Source organism: Cucurbita pepo, chromosome 10 (assembly GCF_057944985.1).
Source record: "Cucurbita pepo subsp. pepo isolate OVF chromosome 10, ASM5794498v1, whole genome shotgun sequence".
Classification (NCBI taxonomy): Eukaryota; Viridiplantae; Streptophyta; class Magnoliopsida; order Cucurbitales; family Cucurbitaceae; genus Cucurbita; species Cucurbita pepo.
In genome coordinates, this window is record NC_141807.1 from 7,280,807 (window position 1) to 7,291,985 (window position 11,179).

The 11,179-nt window shown below is 34.2% G+C and overlaps 1 non-coding gene across 1 annotated transcript; it reads left to right on the forward strand.

Moving 5' to 3' along the window:
- Positions 1-11,107: 11,107 nt before the first annotated feature.
- On the forward strand, positions 11,108-11,179 carry TRNAP-AGG (transfer RNA proline (anticodon AGG)). Its single transcript has one exon. It is a non-coding gene; the product is annotated as a tRNA-Pro (tRNA).

Here is an 11,179-nt window from a genome sequence, read left to right on the forward strand (position 1 = left end):
ATACTTCAATGAAGATGTGAAGAAAATGTTGTCAAAATTATCAAAAGAGGTTGCAATTCATGTCACATTGAAGAGGAATGAAGTTTGATGGTTATAAATTTTGGGTGGGTTGCAATATAGAGTAATTTAGAGTTATTGTATTTTAAGACTTGTTATTTAATTTCGGTTACATTTACATAATGGCTAATTATGGCCATAAAGTAGGAATGTTACACCTCTTGGAATACCTTGAGTAGTTTTTCTACCATTGTGAGTAAAAGAGTATCGATTTGCATACCCATCATACATTACCCGACGATCAAATTGCCATGGCCTCCCCAGTAGTAAATCTCCAACATGCATGGATACAACATCACATAAAACATCATCAACATATTTTCCAATAGTAAATGAAACAAGAGTTTGTTGAGTTACCCGTACTTCCCCACAATCATTCAACCATTGAAGCTTGTAGGGTCTTGGATGTGGTTGTGTCTTCAAATTAAGTCTTTTGACCAGAATGGAACTCACAACATTGGTGCAACTACCGCTATCAATGACAACACTACAAGGTACAGATTGAACAAGACAACGAGTTTGAAACAAGTTCTCTCTTTGGTCTAGGCCGTCCTCCTTAATGTGGGTGTTTAGAGCTCGTCGAGTAACCAAAGATATATGTGTAGGGTCCTCTTCGCTAAACTCCTCACTCTCATCAGTTTCCTCATTTATGTCGTCATGTGCCTCGTCATCCGTAACAATTTCTGCCTCCTTGATGGTCATAATTCTTGCATTTGGGCAATCTCTACTATAGTGTCCTACCCCTTGACATCTCCAACACTTTAAATCCCTATTTCGAACATTAGACTTTTCTACTTTTTCTTTCCCTATTCTAGAACTCTCCCCTTTCTCAAATTTAGCTTGAGGCTTCTCATTAATCTCTGGATTTCTATGCTTATAATCAATGTTCTTACTATCCTTTTTCCATGTAGAAGTAGAATTGTGAAAAGTTTTAGAAGAATACCGTTGAGATCTTCTTTGGATTTGCCTCTCGATCTTAATTGCAATGTGCAACAACTCCTCAATATTAGAATAAGGCTGTAAATCAGTCTTGTCTGCAATCTCTGTGTTTAACCCATTAAGAAACCGCGCCATGAGAGCCTCCATGTCCTCATCGAGATCAAGTCGATCCATCAATGTATCCATCTCCTTGTAATAATCTTCCACAGACTTGCGTCCTTGTTTCAATGCTTGAAGCTTTTGCGCCATGTCCCGTTGAAAATATTGTGGAACAAAACGCTTCCTCATGGACTCTTTGAACTCGTACCATGAATCAATTGGTGCTTCAAGGTTTCTTCTCCTACTTGACATCAATTTATCCCACCAAATTTGAGCATATTGTTTGAATTGAGCAATGCATAACAGTACCTTCTTTTTATCACTAAAATTATGACAGTTGAACACCGACTCCACCGTTTTCTCCCATTGAAGGTACTCCTCTGGATCGGTTTTGCCATAAAACTTGGGAAGTTTTAATTTGATGCTCCCCACGTTACGATCAATTCTATCATCATAAGGAACTCGTTGTTGTAAATTATGATACCTTCTTCCATGGTCTCGCCCTCGCATCAAGCCATGACCAACCGCATGTGGATTATCCTCGTGGTGATCAGAATTGTCGCCCTCATATGTATCGGTTGAGGGCGTAGGTTGTGGAATCCTCTGTCGTGCTTGATTTTGAATCTCCAATCTTCCTATTCGATCAGTCAACTCTTCTATTCCTCGAATTAGTCTTTCCATGGTTCGTTGTTGTGCTTCTCTCAATCGTGCATCAGTAATGTTAGTATTGTCGTTTGGATTTTCCATGCTACAAAAGAAAGATAAAAGAAAAAAAAAGGACCTCACAAGCGCTCCCTCACGTGTATTCACTCGTAAATGTAGTTCACTCGTGTTTAGCACTCAACACTCGAAATGTGTCACTCCCTTACAAACTCACCCTCACAATTGAGCACACACAAATCACACTCCAAAAAACAAATTGGGATGTGAGACAAGCTATGTTGTAGAGCTAAGTGCAATTCAATGTGAATAGACAGCACACTCAATACATAAACAAGGGTATTGAAGGAGCAATCCGAATAACGACAAAGAAACGAATTACAGAAAGAAAATGATTAAGGACTAATTTAGACGTAGGAACATATGAGAGTTACATATAATAATCAAGAGGAAAAAAGAAAGACATTTACATCAATATGCTTTCTTTCTTTCAATGGTTTTTTTTTTCTTCTTATTCGCAAAATCTAATCAATTTACCAACAAGAAAATTGATTTAGAAGATCTTAAAGAAGAATATAGTGTTGATAAGATCGAGATCTAACACTAAAAAGAACATAAAAAAAAATGTATTTTTTTTTTTTTTGTTATATATTTTTGTGATAGAATATGAACATTCTACACAAACTGAGAAAAAAAAAATAATAAGAGAATTAAAAGAGATAAGCGCAATGAAACATATATCCGATCTTGAGCCTGAAGCTCTGATACCAAATGATAAGATAAGGAATCAATTACAAGGGGAATAAGATTCGGATTACCTTGTTGATCGAATATCTCAAGCCAAGAACACTTTGTTTGAGATTCGAATCACTCCATAAGCAAGATCGATCATGTCTAGCTTCAATGACTCTTGTTGATCAAATATCTCAAGACAAGAACACTTGATTGAGATTCGAATCACTCCACAAGCAAGATCGATCATGTCGAGCTTGAATGATTCTACATGCAACCTAAACTACATAGAGTTGCAAAGAAACTTAGCCGTGGCTAAAGAAAGCACAAATGCTTCTTTTAATATATTTTCCAAGTCTACCTTACAAATACAACATACATGGCTTTATATAGCCTAAAAAATGAAACATTGAAGGTATTCCAAGAGTTGTAACATTCCTACTTTATGGCCATAATTAGCCATTATGTAAATGTAACCGAAATTAAATAACAAGTCTTAAAATACAATAACTCTAAATTACTCTATATTGCAACCCACCCAAAATTTATAACCATCAAACTTCATTCCTCTTCAATGTGACATGAATTGCAACCTCTTTTGATAATTTTGACAACATTTTCTTCACATCTTCATTGAAGTATATTATATGAATGATGTCTCTTGGTTCATATCATTCTCCACTTCTTCAAGAGGATTCGTCCTCGAATCTATTTGTGAAACTTTGCTGCAAAACATAAGATATGAAAATACAAAGGCCCTCACAACAATCTCTCATGTGTATACACTCAAGGATTTTTTTTAGGCCACTCTGTTTGCACTCATTTACACAAATGAAGCTCTCAATCTCACCTCCCAAAATTTTGAATAGAGCAAAGATTGAATTTTGAACTTTGGGTCGATTAAAATCTAAAAACATGAAAGTAAATAAAAATCAAATTGAAAAAAAAAATGCAAAGGAAACATATATCCGATCTTGAGCCTGAAGCTCTGATACCAAATGATAAGATAAGGAATCAATACAAGGGGAATAAGATTCGGATTACCTTGTTGATCGAATATCTCAAGACAAGAACACTTGATTGAGATTCGAATCACTCCACAAGCAAGATCGATCATGTCTAGCTTGAATGACTCTTGTTGATCAAATATCTCAAACACTTGTTTGAGATTCGAATCACTCCACAAGCAAGATTGATCATGTCGAGCTTGAATGATTCTACATGCAATCTAAACTACGTAGAATTGCAAAGAAACTTAGCCATTGGCTAAAGAAAAGCACAAATGCTTCTTTTAATATATTTTCCAAGTCTACCTTACAAATACAACATACATGACTTTATATAGCCTCAAAAATGAAACTATTAAAGGCATTCCAAGAGGTGTAACATTCATACTTAATGGCCATAATTAACCATTATGTAATTGTAACCTAAAGTAAATTAAAAGTCTTAAACTACATTAATGCAATACAATAACTCTAAATTACTCTAAATTGTAATCCACCCAAAATGTAAAACATGAAACTTCATTCTTCTTCCATGTGGCATGAATTGAAATATCTTTTGATAATCTTCACATCTTCATTGAAGCATATTGCATGATTGATGTCTCTTGGTTCATATCATAAGATCTTACATTCAAAGACGTTCCTCCAAACAAATTCCTTTTGCCTGAAGAAAGGATATGGAAGAGGTTCGATGAAGAAATAGGGCCTTGCAACCCCTAGAATTGGCTACCCAATAAGAAATCCTTTGTTTTATCTCCAACGATAAATCAGATTTTGAATGAACTTTGGAAGCGAATATCTTAGGCTACGATCCACGAGAAGGTATCAAATCAATCCCTAGCCCTTCCTTGTAATACCCATCTTTAAGTTTCCCGAAGAAATTGAGGAGAGAAACACTGTAAATGTGGCTGTACAGGCCGAGTTTCAGATGGTGGCGACACAAAAAATGCGCATCTTCTTCCTGTTCAGAGGAAGAAAACGATGATATGGCCAGTTCAACTGAACTGTCCAAGTCAACTCAAAATTTGACCTTTTCTCGGGTTTTCTCAATTTTAACCCCATTCCAGACCGATTCTCAAAGAAAATATTATGGTTTCATAAACTAGACAAAATAAGGAGTACGTGGAAGGAAATTTGAAGTAATTTAGATACTGGAAGCTCAAGAATGGACGTCCCAAACGTCGACGACGAGGCAAGTAGCCACCTTGGACTTTTTGTTAAGAAATACATGTAGAAATCACTTGGATTTTCATATGAACCCTAAACCAATTATGAATTAAGGATATATGAAAGAAAAACCCAAAGAACCGTGAGTTAAGACCCTGAACCGATCAAATAGCTCGAGAATTAAGTAATGTTAAAAGCCCACTATATGAGCTCCGCTGCCTATCAAATTTTAATACTGAGTATATTATAGTATGTTGAGGTCAAATATGAAATTTGGTGGTCATTGGATATGGATAAGTAGGTAAACCAAGAAACGGTGTAAAATGACCATAGTGCCCCTAAGGTAATTTACCTTCGGTTCATGACCTAGATGTCCTTCAAATGCTATGAAATTCATCGGTAGATCTTATTTTATGAAATGTTATATGAATCCTTATCCCAAGAGGTTATATAAGGTAATGAAGTTTGGGAGTTATTGGAAAACTTTAGTTAGCGAAACCAAGATATGGGAGAAAATGCTCATCACGATCCATATGACCTTTGCCATGAAGCACGATGTTTATAAGTTTTGTAGTCAATGTTGCCAATGTTTGCTGCACACAAAAAAAGATAAGGGATGTTAAATTTTTAAGTCACTTTTGGAATATTAAGTCATAAATTGGGTAACAAAATATTAGGAGCATTGCTTAGGGCTATTATTTATAAGAATATTAAGTCATAAATTGGGTAAGAAATTATTGTTTTCAACTACATGTCATCTTCAGATTAACGAGCAAACTGAGGTGGTTAATAGAACGTTAGGAGCATTGCTTAGGGCTATTATTTGTAAGAATATTAAGTTTTGGGACGAATGTTTGCCAATCATTGTTCTCTTTTTGAAGTTGCTTAGGATTTAATCCACTTACACGTCTTGATTTGCTTTCTATTCATTCTAATATTTTTGTGAGTAAAGCAGCCACAAGTAAGGCAAATGGGATCAAAACATTGCATAGAGGGGGAAGGAGACAATTGAGAAACAAAATTTCAATGTTGCTTCAAGAATTAACAAAGGACATAATGAAATCATTTTTCAACCCAGTAACTGGGTTATGATACATTTTCGCAAGGAGTGATTCCCATCTCAAAGGAAGACAAAGTTACATCCAAGAGGGGATGACCCTTATCAAGTCCTTGAAAGAATTAATATCAATGCATATAAAATGATCTTCCAGGAGAATTTTCAGCACATTCTACTTTCAATGTTGCTGACTTGAGTCCTTTTGATGTAGGTGATGATTTTATGATTCGAGGACGAATCCTTTTGAAGAGGAGGAAGATGATAAGGATCACGGTGTTCCAAATGTTCCAACTGGACGTATTACACGATCCAAGACCAAGAAGATTCAACAGGCATTCATTCTTCATCTACAAAATTGGATAGGCTCGGTTCAACTATTATTTCATGTGTTACAAGCTTATTAGATTGAGGAAGGACCATTTGGAGCTCCAGAAGTGAATATTTACACAGTTGAAGGAGCAAATGAAGTTGCAAGCATCATTACATGAGTTGTTAGAAAACTTTATTTATTTTTAATTTCATAAAGTTTTTAATAACATAAAGTTTGTAATGGTAGAATTGTCAAATTGAATTCGTTTGTTTTTTTTGGAGATTTAAGGGGATCGAGATTAAATCCCGGCCACTAACTTCTTTTGTGGGAGAGTATAAATACCCACAGATTATTATGTAAAAATCAGATTTGTGAGGAATGAAATTGATCTCTCAAGTTGAGAAGTTCCCCTTCAAAATCCTAGCATCATCTATGCAAGTTTCATGCCATTCTTGTGGTAGAATTGCATGTGAGCCATGCAGTCATGCTTTGACATCCTGTGGTTGAGTGAAATTCTCAACCTTCTACTTATTTTTGGGATTTCTTTTCTCTATATTCATTGTAATTTATCCCAATACAAACAAGTTTATTTTTATAGGGAATGTATTAAGCACATGGATTTATTAATTACGGTGAACTTTTGTATAAAACAAACTAGTTTTGAAAACTAGCCACTCGAGATCCATCTATGTTTGAAAACTAAAATAAAGAAAAAAAATAAAAATAAAAATATTTTTCAAAAACTTATTTTGGTTTGAAATTTTGCTTAAAATTCATTTTTTTTTTTTTATAAAATGATAAAACACATAATTTTGAAATTTAAAAGAAAAAAACAAAATAGTTATCAAATGGGCCTAATTTTTAACATATCTATCCCAAAGGAATGCATGAGCTCTAGTGGCAATGCTGCTTCAACGGTGTGATAGACCATGTGAGGTTAACATGACAATAATAGTAGGTTCAAAAGCACAAAAATATGTGGATAAATTTCATATATTGAGGTTGGATAAATTTCATATATTGAGATGCGGAAAACATATACACACGGGCAACTAAAAATGATAGATCCATTCTAAGGGCATTTGGTCTAGTGGTATGATTTTTTTTTTTTACAAATTAGGTGGAATTAACAAACAAAAATAATGAGTTTAAAATTACCAAACAAATTTTCAAATGGAATGGAGACATAAGACCATTTGAAAAAAGAAAAGGACAAAAGAAAAATATTAAATACATTTTCAACTAATGCATTTGGATGAGAGATATTATGGCCAATATAAGAAAAATATAGCATTAACTAATTTTAATTTTCATGGACATATATGGATCCTTAGCATACTATAATGAATGTTATTATTAGTATCAAACCAATAACAATTCATATCAGCTAAATCTTCCCATTGATAATTAGGCAAGAGAAAGAACTTGAATTTATTTTTATATCTATCAACATGTTTGCTACTTTTATCTAAAACTTGATCACGAGTATTTCTTATTTGCATGGTAAAATTATGTATTTCTATGGATATCATTTCTATTTCTAGAATTGAAAGAAAAACATGTGGATAAATTTCAAATATTGAGGCGCATAAAAGATATGGACCAGCAACTAAAAATGATAGATCCACTACAAGGCATTTGGTCTAATGGCATGATTCTCGCTTCGGGTGCTAGAGGTCTCGAGTTTGATTCTCAAAATGCCCCCAACAATTATATCAAATTGAAGCATGCAATATAATAAGATTTGAAATAGGCTTTTTAAACATTGAACCAAGAAGTAATGGATATTTAGAAAGAAAAAAAAAAGAAGCTATATTTAATTATAATTTACAAGTGTCTTTAATTATAACATGTTAATTGAAGAGTAACAACAAGAATAAACAAACAAAGGAAATTTGTGTATGTATGATTCTCTTCAAATCTTGGAAACTATGAGGATTCCTCTCCTTTCTTGACATAAAGACTTACTTTTTCGGGACTTGGACCATAAACAGTCATCTACTCTTACTCCTACTCCTTTCTCTAAGAATCAACATAGTATAATCATTCTATGAAGGCTGAGGTAGTCTTATAAAAGAAGATGAGGGTACTACTTTCAAATCATTTCATGAGGACTTGAGAAAGTTTTGTAAAAAAAGATGAGGGTACCACTTTCTATTGCATAATTTCTATGTGAATAGAGAATGAACCATATTCTTGGGAGATAAGATAGAGCCTCGAGACTAACTTCAAAGGCATTACACAAATTGTTCTATGATATTTTTTCTAGGAACTCTTTGTTATGTTGTCCGCTAAAGGTTTCAAGAAAGGGACACAAATTCTCTATTGCACTGAACTCCCAATAGAAGTTTTACCTAGGTCATCTGTCGTCACAATCCTTTTAAGGAAGATGCGCCCAAATAACCAGTGAACAATAATATTTAAAGAAGTTTCAGAGAGCGAGAAGAGAATTGTGATAGAAGTTGCCCTAGGTAAAACTTCTTTAAATGTCTTAGCCAATCATGACCTATAATGAGGAGTCTTTTGGACAACAATAACATATGGACAACAAATGTCTTAGCCAATTGTGACGGTCATGATTGCTCAAGGCGTGTCGCCCAAATAACCGATAAATAATAACATTGCCCAAATAACTGCCTTGGACAACAAATCGTTTACAAGAATGGCTGAGACATGCAATATGCAACCACAGGCAACACGCCTTGGGCAATCATGACTGTGACATCTGCCCCCACACAATTTATTGGATTAGGCTGACTTTAGGTCTCTTGATGTGCTTCCAGCTGATCTCATAATGAGGAGTCTCTTCCAACCTACTAGGTGCTGTTGAAAATCACTTCTCGGTTTGTTGAGTCTTCATGTCTTCTATGTTCGTGTCTTTCCTACTTTCTTCGCTTGAAACTTTTTCTTATTTGTATGACGTCATACCACCTGCTTCTCCTTGATGTCTTCTTGGTCGAAATAATAACGTTTCAAGTTACTAACGTGGACAACAAGGTTAGTCCGCATCTATAAGAGCAATTGGATTCTATATGATGTCTTCATAATCTTATGGATCACTTTAACTAGTCCATAGTATTTTCACACCAGTTTTTGGTTCTGGTTGCTTTGAACTCGAAGTTTATCTGAACTTAACTTATATGAACTCTTTATTTTCTTGAAATTATTGTGGTTGACGGTTTCGACTGACCCTTCTCTTCACCCGTCTAGATGATATTTCTATGTGAACATGTGTTGCTTCAGTGGTTTGTTTCTGTCTCCCTTCTTCAGTATCTGACCTTGTTTTGTTTCGTGGTGTTCATGTAGTGGCAAAAGGTTTCTATTGAGGTTGGCTCACTCGAGCTTCCCTTTTCAATTACAACAATAGCAGCAAGCGTAGATTCATCATGGCTATGATTCTTTCTCAACTGTAGCATCGACATCATTTTCAACCCTCTTGGTTCATGGATGGTTTTTCTGAATCATCGTCGTGTTAGACTCCATTACTACTAGACATTTTGCTAGGGGGATGTAAATGACTTTGTGTTTCAGCAGGACGTTCATTCCTGACACGACGTCGAAGTCATCCATTTCAACTATCACTAAACAATTTGCGTAGTCCAAGGCTCCAGCTTGATTAGGGTTCTCATTGTGACTCTTAAGACAGGTAAAGCTTCCAATTTGACGGCGTTCATCTCTCCTGTATCTTGATGCCAAAGGATGTTAAAATATTTTGCATCGATCTCCATCATGAGTTGTGGGTGGCTCTAGAGTTGACAATGGTGTTCTTTACTACTTTGTGCTTTACCCAAACCTTGACATACATAAATAATATATATATATATATATTCATTTAACTATAAAACATATGGTCATGGAAGAATGTAACTCTTATGCTCATTAATACTATAATGGCTACTACCTAAATTATAGGCTAAAGTTGATAATTGATGTCCAATTAGGCAACCCTAAATTTGTAATCATTGTGGAGTAGTTTAAACTCCTAGTACCTTAAATGAAGTTGGTCTCTTCTAATAAAACACTAATTTCTCTTTAATATCATTAATACAATTATGCTTCATCTTGAACCTACTAAACATGAAACTAAAATTGTGTTCAATTTAACTCAATTTTATTGTCATCTTGAATGAAGTGTAGGATATATTCTTGATTTACCTCGATATTTCATATTAGTTAAGTTTTTTGCAAAATCACAATTAGACAACAACAAAAATGAACTTGGGTCTATTTATTATTTTAAAGAAAATTTCTTTCTCCATCTTATTCCTAATAATTTGCAACTAAATTCATATTATGCGAAGAAACAAATTTTTTACTCGCAAGAAGTAAAATATGCAACTTTAACTAAAATTTCATCTAAACAAATTTTATTGCCATACAACATAGATGACAATTATAGCCTTCAAACAAAAACTAGAATAGTTGTGGTGAACGGGATAGAAACTCTAGTGTTCATCCATAATATACAACCACTACCTAAATTATGACCTAAAAATTTGAAAACATAAGTTGTTGAAAATTACATAAAACAATCCCCTAAATCCAAGAACTCGTGTCCAATTAGTAAATCCTAAAGATAGGAGCTAACTTAGAGTAATTGAAGCTCCACATGAAGTAATTTAAAGTTCCAGTTACTTAACTAAAGTTTATCTCGTCTTTAATGAAGCATGAGTTGCACTTAACTTCATGAAATGTTTATAGACTCCAACTCTTAGTACTATTAATGCAATTATATTTCATATGAGTTTGTCATAAATCAAACTATGGTACATTCAATACAACTTCATTTTCTTGTCATACGAAGCAAAATAGAAGAATTAAATCAAACAAACTTATGAACTGAGCCGAATAAATCCAACCCAACCCAAAGTGATTAGTTTGATTCATTTGTTGGGTTGTAGTTTGTTTGATAACACTTGCATATTAGAACAATTCAATATTACATGCCTTACTTACAAGTAAAATACTAGACCATCAACTTTTTGTTTTATAGTCCAACGGGCTCAAGAAAATAGATTTCAAACTTGAGAGAAAAAAATATATTGAGTAGGAGTTTAAAATGTTGCATTTTTTTAGAAAGGGCATTTGGTCTAGTGGTATGATTCTCGCTTAGGGTGCGAGAGGTCTCGAGTTAAATTCTCGAAATGCCCC